The sequence below is a fragment of the Adiantum capillus-veneris genome, chromosome 13, assembly GCF_014529385.1.
Source record: "Adiantum capillus-veneris isolate H3 chromosome 13, ASM1452938v2, whole genome shotgun sequence".
In the NCBI taxonomy this organism is placed as follows: Eukaryota; Viridiplantae; Streptophyta; class Polypodiopsida; order Polypodiales; family Pteridaceae; genus Adiantum; species Adiantum capillus-veneris.
In genome coordinates this window covers 136609231-136623241 of record NC_140943.1, presented here as the reverse complement: position 1 = coordinate 136623241, position 14011 = coordinate 136609231, and the positions used below count along the sequence as shown (strand labels likewise).

Here is a 14011-nt window from a genome sequence, read left to right as displayed (position 1 = left end):
TTGCATATCCGGACCAATCCCTATGTATCTACCAGTCAGATAGCCATGTTGCTTTGTGCATTGAATGTAAGCATTGACATCAGTGACACATGCATCATACAAGGAAACTTTTTTGCTACCCCCTTCACCAGCAAGCCAAGATAAATGAATGGTCTCTGACAAATTGGTACTAGGAATTTGAGCTTTTCCCAAGGACTCATAGATATCTGCATTCCACCAATAAAAAACTTTGAATCAGTGAAACAAAAAATAGAGAAGGTCAAAGTTAGGCTCATGATTGTATCATACTTCATTGTGTAGGCTACCCCAATGAGATATCCTTCTCTCCCACCACTTGAACCATTTCTCCAGTGACTTGATATTCTCACTTGCAACATTATTTGACCACCATCTTCTAATTGCTTCTGCTTGCTTCATTTCCAAACCCATTTTCCTTGATTTGCGCCAAGTCTCACACATGTCTTTGTGGATACTAAACTTTTCTTTGGCTATATATTTTTTAGTATGTTTCTGTAGACTTTGCTCCCAATGGAAGAGATGGGACCTTTCCCTTCCAATCATGATGTTATTTCGCCCTCCATTGAAAATTGTACGCACGGCATCCCAATTTGCTCCGGCCTCATCAGCCATAAAGCCTGCAAAGTCTGCTGATGGACAACCTTCTTGAGCCAAAACATCATTAAGAGATCTCCAAAACAAGACTTGTGTGTCTGTATCCTCCTCTTTGGTGTCACAAACCGCTATAACCATCAATCCCTTCAAACTAAAGAAAATAACAAATCTTAGCCTGATGCAATGACAAAATGCTGCAACACGTTAAAAAACTACCTTGCATCATAGACAGAGCATGACATAGTTGCCCATCCATCTATTCTGTGTGTGTGATCAAAATGCACCCAAGAAGCACTCAAATCTCCATTTCCTCCTCGATGCATGCGATTGACAAGGTCTATACCAGACCCTGGACCTTTTGTTGACATCTTAAAGATGTAGCACTTATCATTTGGGCCACCTTGTCCAGGGAAACGACTCCCATGAAAGTAAGGAAAGTGAAAATTTTTCTTCAAAAGCATGATGTGGTCAAACCCATCCCCAACAATCGAGTCTTGTCTTTTCTCAGTAGCTACCATTACCTTAAATCTATAAAAAACAAGTCAAAATTTGAAATAACCTTATTGCACTGAAAAATCTAAATGTCAAATGTTTTACCTTTGATTCTGAACTAGTGGAATCATTTCTTCCAATATATTTGAGAGCTCTGACTCCCCCATTTTTAGTTCATATGAACCAACAATAGCGTCAACCAATAATTGTCTGGCGAAAATCTTCTTGGTCTACTGCTTCTATCCACCTTCAAGACACTTGCAACCATCTTCCGTATTCTCTCTATTGTGGCTCTTGATGTACCTGCTTGAACTTCATGCAAGTGATGACCTATGTGAATCATCATTCTTGTAACCTTTGGATTTGAGGGCAAAATGTAGTACACTTTACAAGAACAAGGACTCTCACAGAAAACACCTCTTTTTCAATAATGACAAGTGATACGTAGGTTTTCGTCTTCACATAGAAGCCCTTTGCTTACTTGCTTATCCAAGTAACCATGAAAAGAAGGATACATTGAACTTGGTGTTGTTCAAATAATACGGGCAAAGAACTCTATGACAAACTAATGAGCCCAAGCAATAACTAAGCCTAACAGTACAATTTATGGACATGTTAGTTTTATGCGGCCTAGTCCAAAGATGACCATCAAATTTTTGCTCCATTTCAAATAATTCGGGCAAAGAACTCTATGACAAACTAATGAGCCCAAGAAATAACTAATCCTAACAGTAAAATTTATGGACATGTTAGTTTTATGCGGCCTAGTCCAAAGATGACCATCAAATTTTTGCTCCAACCCTTCCATCCTCTTACAACCTTCTTCAACGGGGGGTAGCTCAAAGGAAATGTCACCATCATAAACTTGTGGAAGTTCAGTCACCTGTTTGATTTTCTTACTATTGTTTATCAGATGTTGTAGTCTGAAACATGTTTTGCTACCTAAAATCCAAGGGATAATGGATTTTTTTGTCAAATCATGCACGTCATCATCACTGGAGTCCAATCTTTGTTTTTTATCAACAGGCTTTGTTTCCTCTTGCATTGATGGATTGTTTATCTCAAGACAATCTTCTTTTGCACATGGACTGTTCTTGATGCTTCTTATGCCTGGCTTAGCACCAAAATCACTCTCGCCACTATCTGTAATATAGAGCATATCACTAGAATGTTCAATGAAATACTCAGAAGAGAGAGTAGAGTTCAGTAAAAAGTGCTCATTTTCGTCAATATCCCACTCTGAAGGGGTTTCGATATACATTTTTTCCAACCTGGTGTAAACTATTGCTTTCAAACAGGTAAATTTGTAGGTTGGAGGAAGAAGACACTGAAGATAATATCTGTTGAGCAAGAGTTTGTTGTGTCGAAGCTCTACTTCTCTAGTGTGAGTCTCTTTTCCAAGTGTCCAAGAGATAGTTCCTCTCTCCATCTCCATAGCAAGACAAAGGAAGCAACTGCTTGTCTAGACCTAATACAAATTTCTTACCAAAATATAAAACATAATGTTAAAAGAGAATGCATATATTTTTACTAATGTAATCTTCTTCAAAGAATCAGTGACTGCCACATCATAAATGACGATGGCTACATATATCCTCTCATGGTTGTTTTATAAATAATACCGACGGCTACAATCATAATTTAATATCCTCTCTCCAATCATAACGTTAGGTAAAAACCATATATTTACGAGGTAAAAGAGACTCGCAATCATTACACATGCAGATCATTCCACAAAATACACCTATTTTCAAGAATATAAACACAAAAACCAAGAGGTTTTTTTTTTATAAGTTTGTAGGTATTACGAAAAAAAATCCACTAGATTTCACAAAAACCTAGGTTTTTTCGACCATCTAAAGTTTGATAATAAAATTAATGGAAAATTACCAAAATACCTCTCTAATCTGTGGAATATCCCAAAATATCCTTCAAATTTTTCAAAATTCCCAAAATACCCCTGTTTGTGAGAGTAAATTTATCCAAAGATTAAAAAAATTGTAGCTTTTCATAAGAAGACTGGTTGTCAAAAACTAGAATTCAAGCCGGTTATTTACGCTTTGGAGATGAATTGCGTCATTATTTTTAGACATAATTCTCTTTTTTTGGGAGGTGAGCACTAAAAATCGGATCTCGATTGTCAAAAAATAATAAAGATAGGAAATCGTGAGCAAGCGTATTTTGGGAAATTTTGAAATTTGAGGGGTATTTTTGGAATTTGCACAAATTAGAAGGGTATTTTGGTAATTTTCTCTCAAATTAAGAAGATCTTCAAGTTTTAAAACCCTAAAATTACTAATAAACCTTAACTTTGCAAAGATTCTCATCTGTGAAAAAATGGCGCATGCAGACCAGCGAGCAGACCAGGTACATCACATTTTTTCTCTCCTCCTCCATCTTTCCCTCCACGCCTTCTCCCCACTCACTGAGCACGCTATCCGTCTACGCGCGCAGACGGATAGCGTGCTCAGTGAGTGGGGAGAAGGCGTGGAGGGAGAGATGGAGGAGGAGAGGTATGCGAGGATGAGAGGTATTTTGAGGAGCAGAATCCATGTGTTCTCCCTCTCCGGTGTGAGCACGTTGTCCGTATGGGCGCGCGCGGACAGGTAGCGTGCTTGTACTCGGGAGAGACACGTTGCTGCGTCGTCATCATCAAACCCTACGTCATCGTTGTCCCTGCATAGCCAGAGGTTCAGTGTCGTGCCCCTGTCGTGGCTTTCTCATCAGACGCAGGAGATTCCCTGGCGTGGCTGCTGCTTGCCTTGTACATGGTGAATGTTGTCCTCACAGAAAAAAGCCTTGAATGGAGCATGGATTTAGGACTAATAAGCTGTACAATCAGCTGAAGTTGGTGTCAAATGCATCTGTTACGTTACTCTATCCATGTGATGAACCCATTGCACTAGAAATTCTTGAGTACAAGTCTACTAAAAACCTTGTTTATGCTTTGAACAAAAATTTCATGATGGTTGTTTGCTCCATTAGGAGACTCTTGAGAACCGGTTTTAGAATACCCAGGTGCAGGCCATACTTTACCTGCCTTTTTCGATGTATGATCCCCCAAGCACTGTCCGGAGGTGGGAGTATGCCAAATTTTATGTTGAATTGTTCTTTTAGCTTTTAGACACCAATAGGACACTCCAAACATGATCTTAAATGCCTCAATGGAGGAGCATAATAATCATGCTATAACACCATTGATGATAATCAAATGCACCATAGTTTGGGATGGGGCAGAGTTGAGGGTGTAGGTCTTCGTATTAGGAAAATTTATCTGCACAGGGTGACCATAGGTTCTTGATATGTAGATCTTGCAGATAATCTGAGATAGACAATAAGCGCTACACACATGCAGCAAGCCATTTCTTTGGATGTAGGTGTGCTATACAATTGAGTATTGCACATGCAGACACATTCATGGATGGTCTCTCTTGTTTCTTTGAGCTTGTGTCTCCTCTTAGCGTTGTAATCAGTGTTGATAATCTACATAAAATTGTGCTTAATTTACGAGGGATAAAAGATGCACTAGTGTGTACCATTCAAGCCACTCATTGTGAAAGCTCTGCACCCGAGGAGTCTGGTGCTACATTCCACTTCTCCAATGTAGATTGAGCTTCATTTGCAAGGTGAGTGAGACCCGATAAACATTTTCATTACTTATCAATTAACCCCTAATATTCAGTAGCTCCTACATTTAGAGGGTTTGTCTTGGGACAAGGACGGCACAATAGCTGTACCGTCTATTTCTAAAGCATTTAGTGGTGTTTCATAAAGCATTTAGTGGCCTAGTTCTGAATATGGCTTCTGTATTTGATGGATATATACTGTATTGCATTGATGCGTGGGTTGATGTTATATGAGCTTCTGTGAAGTTTTAAGGTGTATTCCGTGGTTTGAGAGATGTTTTCTGTTCTCCTACCCCTTATTAGATGGAGTTTGGGTTTCAACATGATTTCAGCTTGAAGGGTATGGGAGATAGCTCAGGAAGAGTTGTACGTAGTGGGCTTGTTTCCTTATGAAGTGTGTTTAACATTGGTTTGGTTAGGAGGGTTCTGGTTGTTGGAACTTTTCAGATGGCCTTTTTCAGGTTTGCTCAAGGGGTCACCTTCTCCATTCACATCTCTGAACATGTTTTGACCACTAACCCAATGTAGACGTTCTTGCCTCTCAAAAAGCCAAAGCCCACATGAAAAATGGCGATGAATAAAGAAAGAAGAAATACATTGCCAAGTCGACTGTAAATGCTCCGGATACTCTGGCATCTAGTTTTTACAGTGAATAGATCCATCACTGTATCGCAAAATTTCAGTTTTTGGATACTCTGGCATCTAGTTTTTTACAGTGAATATTGTCTCCATGAGGCATGTAATCTTAATGCAAGGTTTGCAAGCATGATAGACCAATCAAAAGCTTAAGGACATGTTTGGACTTGAGAAAATGAGCAACAAAGTACTTCCTCACAGGGCCATTTGTGTTAGAAGAATTTGTTGAGTCCTTGTTGCAACATGGCAATGGCCTTCTGAGAGCAGCATTGAAGCTAAGAAGTTATAGCATGGATGTCTTGAGCGCAGAGAGAGAGAGAGAGAGAGAGAGAGAGAGAGAGAGAGAGAGAGAGAGAGAGAGAGAGAGAGAGAGAGAGAGAGAGAGAGAGAGAGAGAGAGAGAGAGAGAGAGAGAGAGAGAGAGACCTCCTGCATTCCAGTATCAAACTACTATGACCATCTTAACTATATCAGACGGTGGTGGATGTGTGTAAACAATCTGATCAATGCCAGAGTGAAAAATGGTCTGCAAATCTTCACAGCAAAATACCCAGACTACATTTGATGGACATGGTCTATCATCATCTGGCCTTGGGCCAAGGGGCAAAGCAACCAAACCCAAATTTCTTAAATGCTTTGTAAACATGGGGCACCGAGTGTTGCTTCCTCGATTGTGCAAGCCAAATGCTTGCTTTGTATGGGGTGCGATGACTGCTTCTGATTGTATGGTGTTCCGCCACAGCTTGGTTATGGAGTTGGAGAACAATGGCATTTGGGTCTGTACAGTTTTGATGGTACAGTTTTTGGATACTCTGGCATCTAGTAGTGTCGGTGCAATGCATTGAAAAGGGCTGGCAATGGACGGAAAGCCTTTCCTGGATTGCATTCAGTCGAACAATTTGTTCAACACATAACTGGCAATTCCGTATTTATGCTTTTCTGTTAGCCTTGGTTGGCATTCTTGTTGCACCCTAGTTTTCGCAATTTCTAGAAGTTATGGGTTTTAGGTGTTTTCATGTCATGGGTCGTAGCAAGGCAATGTCGTTTGAGCACAAGCCTTGATTAAGGGTTCAAAGCATGGCATTACCATGGCCAATGTATGCTTAATCATTAAGCCATAGGATCACTGCAAGCCACTTAATCCATAATTAAGAGGTGATTAGCAAAATTTCTCAAAATCATGGCATGCTTAGTTGCAAGTTATTGGAGGCCAAAACAAATTAGTGTCTTTTGATGTTTCTCAAGGTATGTATATGAGTATACGGTATCTCAAGCCCACTTCAAAATCTTAATGGAGAGTTGTTCCACTGAGAAAATTTTGGTGCTAGTTATTGGTTTTGACATGTTGCTATTTGGTTATTGGTTTTGACAGGTTTTGACGTGCATTTTTTATGCCAAAATCTAAGGTGTTTTCTCTATAGCCTTGAAACCATATTGATTTATACAAAAATCTAAGGTATTTATCTTATGTTCATTTTTTAGCAGAAGGTCAATCTTTTCTTCTTCTTCTTTGTCCTTCGATATTTATACATTTGTTATGGTTTTTTTGCACTTATAGTATTTTAAGAGAGAGTTAGTAATTGTAAACAAAGTCTTGATTATGTTATTTATTTTCTTTATAGAGATTTAAGATATTTACCATGGCTCCTAAATGCTCCATGAGAAAACGAGAAGCGAAATGTTCAGGGGGTATGACTCTATGGTCTGGGACTGTTCAAGGAAGGCAAGTTACACTTGAGGATGGTTCCTCAAGGATTCTACCAATGAGTCCGCCAAAGAAGTCTGTGAAAAGAAGAAATCAATGTGTGTATGTTGATGATGAAGCGTGGTCCTTGGACAGGTCTATAGATGGAGCTTCTAATAACACTGCTATCACTCCAAATACTATTGGTCCATCTTTTGCTCCCACTCCACAAACTACTCACTCAAAGAACAATAACCAGGATGAAGAAGACGACTTTTCAAAGCATGATAGGGTTTTTGGGGAGAATGTGTCTCTAGGGTTGATGAATGAAGTCATAAGTCAATTTCATATCAAAAGAAAGTCAGAACTCCCTTTTTTTCCCTTATGTAGATTAATAGCTACAGGTGCTATTCGATGTGCAATTTCGAATGCACCTTGGTTGACATCCACGTTTGATAGGGTTGGTTATGTCTCTTCAATGGGTTCTTTTATTGTTTCACTTAAAGCACAACATGGAGAAACAAAACATTTGACAGAAGACACGATTGAGAAGTGGGATCCAATATGGCAAAGACTCAATGCAGAATTTGAAAAGAATCTTGTGGGTGATTGGGTAGATCTTCGAGGCAAACTATTTTTTGTGTGAGATGGTAACCACAAGTTAAAAACTTGGATGAGACGAATTGAAGAAGGCAAGTGCTTCTTTTCTCTTGTGTTTGAGTTTGAATATACATTGTTGCACTTGAAAATTTATTTTGGATGATGTTTCTTTTGTAGAGCACTCTGAGGATGAAAAATATCATGTGCAAGTTCGTTTTGTGAATTTATTGAGATAGATAAAAAGAAGGAAGCAGAGTTGATTTTGAGTCTTGATACAACAAACGATTAAGAATTATATGGATTATTGTTGTTCAATTCTCTGGTTGTAATGTGCTTTTTCATTGGATTATCCGTCAACTCTTGCTTTTAGAATCTCGCAGGCTACAGCTCCACCCAACTTGGCACATGAAGTATTTATGTTTCAGAAGTTTGGTATAGCGAACAAGTCGAGCATAATGGAATATCTCACTCCTAAGCAGAGATCTTGGATGGAGGTTGAGCTCAAATTGGAGGCAAGACATAACCAAGGGATTGTGCCATGGTACTCAACGCCATGCATTTTGATTGCTCAACTTGTTTGGAAGGTATGTCATGATGCTCAACTTGTTTGGGATAATAAATACATTTCTTTAAAAAATTTAAATTGCAAGTACTTTGAGAATGAGTATGTCTTCAACTACTTTACTTTGAAGGTGCCTTAGTTGAAGGTTACAAGTTATGCATGAGTCCATGTTTTCAAATAATCCTTTAATTTTCATGTGGGAAGTCTATTCAAGTTATGGATTGAGTTACGATTTGTATAATGCCCTAAATTCCCACGTGGGAAGCCTTTGCAGAGGTGGCAAGTTATGGATAGAATTTTGGCTTGAAATATGCCTTGAATTCCCATGTGGGAAGCCTTTGCAGAGGTGGCAAGTTATGGATGGCATTTTGGCTTGAGATATGCCTTGAATTCCCATGTGGGAAGCCTTTGCAGAGGTGGCAAGTTATGGGTGAGAATTTTGGCTTGAAATATGCCTTGAATTCCCATGTGGGAAGCCTTTGCACAGGTGGCAAGTTATGGATGAATTTTGGCTTGAAATATGCCTTGAATTCCCATGTGGGAAGCCTTTGGAGAGGTGGCAAGATATGGAGGGAGTGATGGTTTGAAATATACCTTGAATTCCTGCATGGGAAGCTTATGTGCAGTCATGGATTTGTTTGTGTTGTGTTGCTAATGGCTCATGAAAACATTGCCAAATAATTGTTTTGCTTTGAAGGGGAGATGGGAGTCCTTTTTGGCTGATAAAAAGAGAAGGCTTAGAAATTTAGGTCTTCTTGGGGAGGATTTAAAAAAGAAGATGAATGAAGCTTTAAAGAAGGAAGAAGAAAAAATGAGGGATAGCGGATATAAATACCTGTCTATTGCAAATCTTGCACATGGTGAAGAGTTTTTTACTATCTATTTGGCAAGGATTGGCATGACAAAACAATGGTAGAGATCACTCGTGATAAATTATACAGCTTGTGCACCGCAAAAATCACAATAGAGAGGTATGTTTTATTTCATCTTAAACTTTGATTTATTATTTTTATGTGCAATGTAATTAGTAACATTATTTTTGGATCAACGATTGTAATTCAATAGACGCAAAGAACTTCTTCACATGATGATTTTGACCAAAGTTAAGGACTCCAAAGGAGGTCATTTTGCAGACTATAAGAAACTTAGATCTTACATGAGGCAAGAGACCTATTGGCAGGGAATGTTTGGTGAAGCTACAATTATTATTGCTAAGTTTGAGGTGGAGGTACCTTTGTTGCCAAAAACATTTGAGGCCTTATTTAAGGCATCTAGGAAGACACATGTTTCATTGGCTTATACTCATGTTATGGCAAACATGAAGAGTGCTTCAGATTATGCCTCTTTACCCGAAGTCATGCATGCAAGCAAACGTCTTGTGTACAGGTATTGGATTTATTGAATACTAATTTCATTTCATGATGATGTATTTTATTGTCTCATTTTTATATTGAATTTTCATTTAGATGGCTATTGAATTATATGCGGCTAAGGATGATAGAGTCTATGCCGGAGGATGCACAAGAATGGTTAGATAAAGAGGACGAGAATACTATGTTCTCGTCAACACTCTTGGAAAAGGGTACTACACCTTGGGAGTGCTCTCACTGTCCATGGTGGTTGGAGTATCCCGTAGGTGTTATCCCAAAGAGCGAGCAAGAGATTCATGCTCGTAAGTGAACTACAATCTCTTGTATGAAGTACTATATTTTGGTTAAAATAGAATTTTGTTGATCTTTTTTTTTTGTTAACTTTTGTATGGAAAGGTTTTTTGGAAGAGAGTCCCATCTCTAATGACGGTGTAATCTCACCCCAAGCTACATACATTGAGCCATCCACCAAGCCACCCTCACGTGCAAGAAAAGGTAAAAAAAGTATAGAAAAACCCTCCCAATGTGTGCCTGTAGATGTTGATGTTGAGGAGGAGAGCTTTCCAACTTCTCTTCTACCAAAAAGATCCACCTTAGCATCAAAGTCTTGCTTCTCTGAGACTATTATGAGTCGTTCTCTATATGAGCAGATGCCAACAAAACGTACCACAGGTAGACGTTCTTTGTTTGTTTATTTGCTTTTTATTACTCTAATTAATTATTGCTTGCATTAACCATTGACATGTCCTATGGTTTTCTAAGCATTCTTTGAGATTCTAAGAAATTGAAAATTGCATTTTCATGTTTAGGAGAGGAGTTTATTACATGTGTGGATGCTTTGTTATTGGATGTCGAAGCAATTGATGACCTAGCATGGCATAGGTAAGACTTACATATTTCTCTAAAAAGTTATATTACCATAATCTACTCTTACCATAATCATTTGTTTTGTGTTAGTATTGAAATGTGGTTCAAGAAAACACCAATCTATGATGGGCGTGAGTATGCATTGAAGGGGGAAATCTCCCAATATGTGGCAAGATTGATCTTTGCAGATTTCCCTACGTCCATGTTAGTTGATGGTATTCACAATCACACTATAGGTGAACTTTTTTTATGTCATTTGGGAGGCTTCGTGCTCGTTATAGAATGCATATATGTTATGATGTAATTTTTCATTTTAACTTGCGTGTGTAGGTAATGTAAAAGTTGTTCCTGAGTGGAACCACTTTTCCACTGCCTTGGCAACTTGTGTCATGGAAATTGCTGATGTTCACTTGGCAGACGAGGGTTTCTTGGTGACTTTGTCTCTTGCACAACATTTGGGAGATCTTGTCATGCAAGCTAATAGATTTAGTTTGCAGCTCCATCGCTCGTGGACTTTGATGTGTGATGGGGGATATTTACACCCAAAGACTGGTGAGCAGGTGAGGTTGCCTTCTCTATCTGAAGCTTGCGTATGAATTTAGAGTTCTTCTTATTAAGTGATTTGTTCTCTCCTTTCATAGGTGATGGATCTCACTCTTGGTCTATTTTATCGTAAGAATGCTCAAATCATTACACCTCATTATGATAGAAAGGCTAGGGAGGATGTTTCTCCTGAGTTCTTTCCGGCCTCAAGAAGCTACCTCACGGAGTCTCCTCCTCGTTCATGTAATTATGTTACAAGTTTAGCTGGAGATTTGATTCGAGGGGGAGCAGAGCGTACTGAGACTTTTTACAAGTAACTTTCTAGCCATGAACTCTTGTGAATCAGGACACACATCTTGATAGTTCTATGCAATCTCTTGTCGTTAAAATTTGATTATTATGTTTAACACAGTTGGCTGCTAGAAACATTCACATATAAGGACGACCATGTTATGGACATCTTTGCAGGGTGTGGTGGTTTGGGGCTTGCTTGCACAAAGGAGATACGTCACTGTCTAATGTTAAAGGGTGATTTCTTTGTCTTCTCTGAGTGTTTAGAGAAGAAAGTTTGTGGTCCTCCTCCTGAGGAGAAAAACTAGTAGATAGCTACTTCCATTGGTGGACAATTATTTTTGTGACTTGACTCTATGTATTGTTTGAGATAGTATTTTTTTAATGCAACAACGAGCAACATATGGAGATTGTGGGTTTTTCCCTTGTCCCCACAAGGGTTTTTTCACCCACAATCATGGTTCCTTGATTTTGAAAATCGAGGCTCAATCTATATGTTGTTCAATTATGGGGAAAATGTTGTGTTTCTCATGTCATTATCTTGTTCTTGTTGTTCTTATTGGGGTTTAGGGTAATGCAAGCAAATGCCTACTCAATAATCATCATGTGTGTTTGTGTGTGTGTGTGTGTGTGTGTGGCGGGGGGGGGGGGGTTCTCTCTTATTCTCTCTAATTGCTTATAGCATGAACAAGATAAAGACTCATTACTAGAGTAGACTTCAATTTTCCTCATACCAAAAATTCAAAGATTTCACTTTGTTCTCTCTCTCTCTCTCTCATATTCTCTCTAATTGCTTGTAGAGAAAACAAGATAGAGACTTGTTGCCAGGGTAGACTTCAACTTATCTCATGCAAGAAATTTAAATATTTCACTTTGCTCTCTCTCTCTCTCTCTCTCTCTCTCTCTCTCTCTCTCTCTCTCTCTCTCTAATTGACTTATAATGCGAACAAGATAAAGACTCGTTGTGCTAGAGTAGACTTCAACTTACCTCATACCAAAAATTCAAATATTTTACTTTGTACTAAAATTATTGTGGATCATAAACATAGACTTTGTGATGATCTTTCTTATAAATACTACATATATGACATTGCAGTATCAATATATTGACATTGATATGGTTTTTTTTTTTAAATCAAATCTATGTTGTATTGCTATGGCCCTTAATTGTGTCACAAAAATGTAGAGCACAAATTTTTTACTATGCACTTTATCGACCTAGTTCAAAAGCTATATACCTTAGCATGTGCAAAAGGTTACATCTGATTTTTCTACACACAAAAAGCTCTAACTTTGTAGAGAAAGCTCTAAATGAAAAGCTCCTATATTTAATATCCTCGTTTTAGTTGAGTATTGATAAGTTCATTTTGATAACTAATGAACCAAAAAAAAATTTAGATGGCTGAATAAACTTAACTTCAACATTAAACAGTGTCAAAAGTCTATATATGTTGTTGGATGAGAAGAACTCAGATGCCATCTTCAGCCCTATGTAGTTGGTACGTTACTTCAAGAGAACCATGTACATGAATATCCCATGGTTCTTGGAGTATAGCAAGGGCACCTTTCCTCCAAACAAAGAAAAGGTAGACAATGGTGTGAAGGAAAGGGAAGATCATGCTCTCCATGCATCACAACATACACGTCCCTCGATAACCTTGAAATTCAATATGACTCAAGAAACTTGACAAAGCTAACAATTATTGAGTCTAGTGTACAAGTATCACATTGAGATGAGACAACCAATACATGTTAGGTGTGTAATTGATGACTATCATATCAAAACTTTCTTAACATTAGGAGAAATTTGGACTCACTTTTGGGCCCTGTAAGAAGTGCCACGTCGGCTTAGAGAGAGAAAATGAAAATGTTAAATTGTGCATTTTTTGTGATACTTTTTTGCACCAACAAAAAGCCAAAATGACATTCTTTGGTAGGTAGCCGCCGTCTTTATCATTGTTATCCTTCGTTGTCTTGTCAGGAATCCAACTAACCGTATGACTAATGATTTGAAATGCCAACTTACAAGCGTTCCCTCCAGAAACATAAGCCACACGAACTCTATCAACTCTAAACTTGAGAATATGGTCTTCCCTCCCAAAACCTGAGATATTTCATGAGTTTCGAGTGTCCGTATTTTTCTCTATCAACTCTAGGAATAGAGAACGCTTCTTTTTCTTATTAAAACACCAATTTGAACTTGCAATCCTCAGCCCCTGCATCTTTAACACTTATCCAAAGAAAGAACACACATCATCTTCATGTTGATGTATTGCAAGAGTACGCACCATTGGAAAAATGTAGGAGGGAGTCTTTCTTATCTCAACGGGAGAAAGAACTTAGAAGGACAAACAAGGAACATCATTTGGATTTGTGGACCGATGGGTTTATTTATCCAAAAGATCCTACGACAAATGCGCCACCTCCCTTTGCTAATATCACTAACCTCTCACATTTCACAGGTGATGGCAAGGATGGGCTATTGGGATACACCGAACATTTGGAAATGAGAGGATTGAATGCGGAAAGGCAAAGAAACTTCCTGGCAATGGAGAACATGCAGCTGAAGAAACTTAATGAAGCATGCTCTCAAAACATTTCATTAAACAAAGAGACAGTCCAAGGCCTTGAGAAGAAGATCACAAGTTTGCGAGAGAAAGACATCGTGCTTGGTCAAAAAAGAAAACAAGATCTGTGCAACATTGAGAACATGAAGACTGGTAGTGGTG

At 38.5% G+C, this 14011-nt stretch overlaps 1 pseudogene; it reads left to right on the top strand.

Moving 5' to 3' along the window:
• The first annotated feature begins 6756 nt into the window (after positions 1 to 6756).
• LOC147444925 (uncharacterized) lies at positions 6757 to 11292 on the top strand (annotated as a pseudogene).
• The last annotated feature ends 2719 nt before the right edge of the window (positions 11293 to 14011 follow it).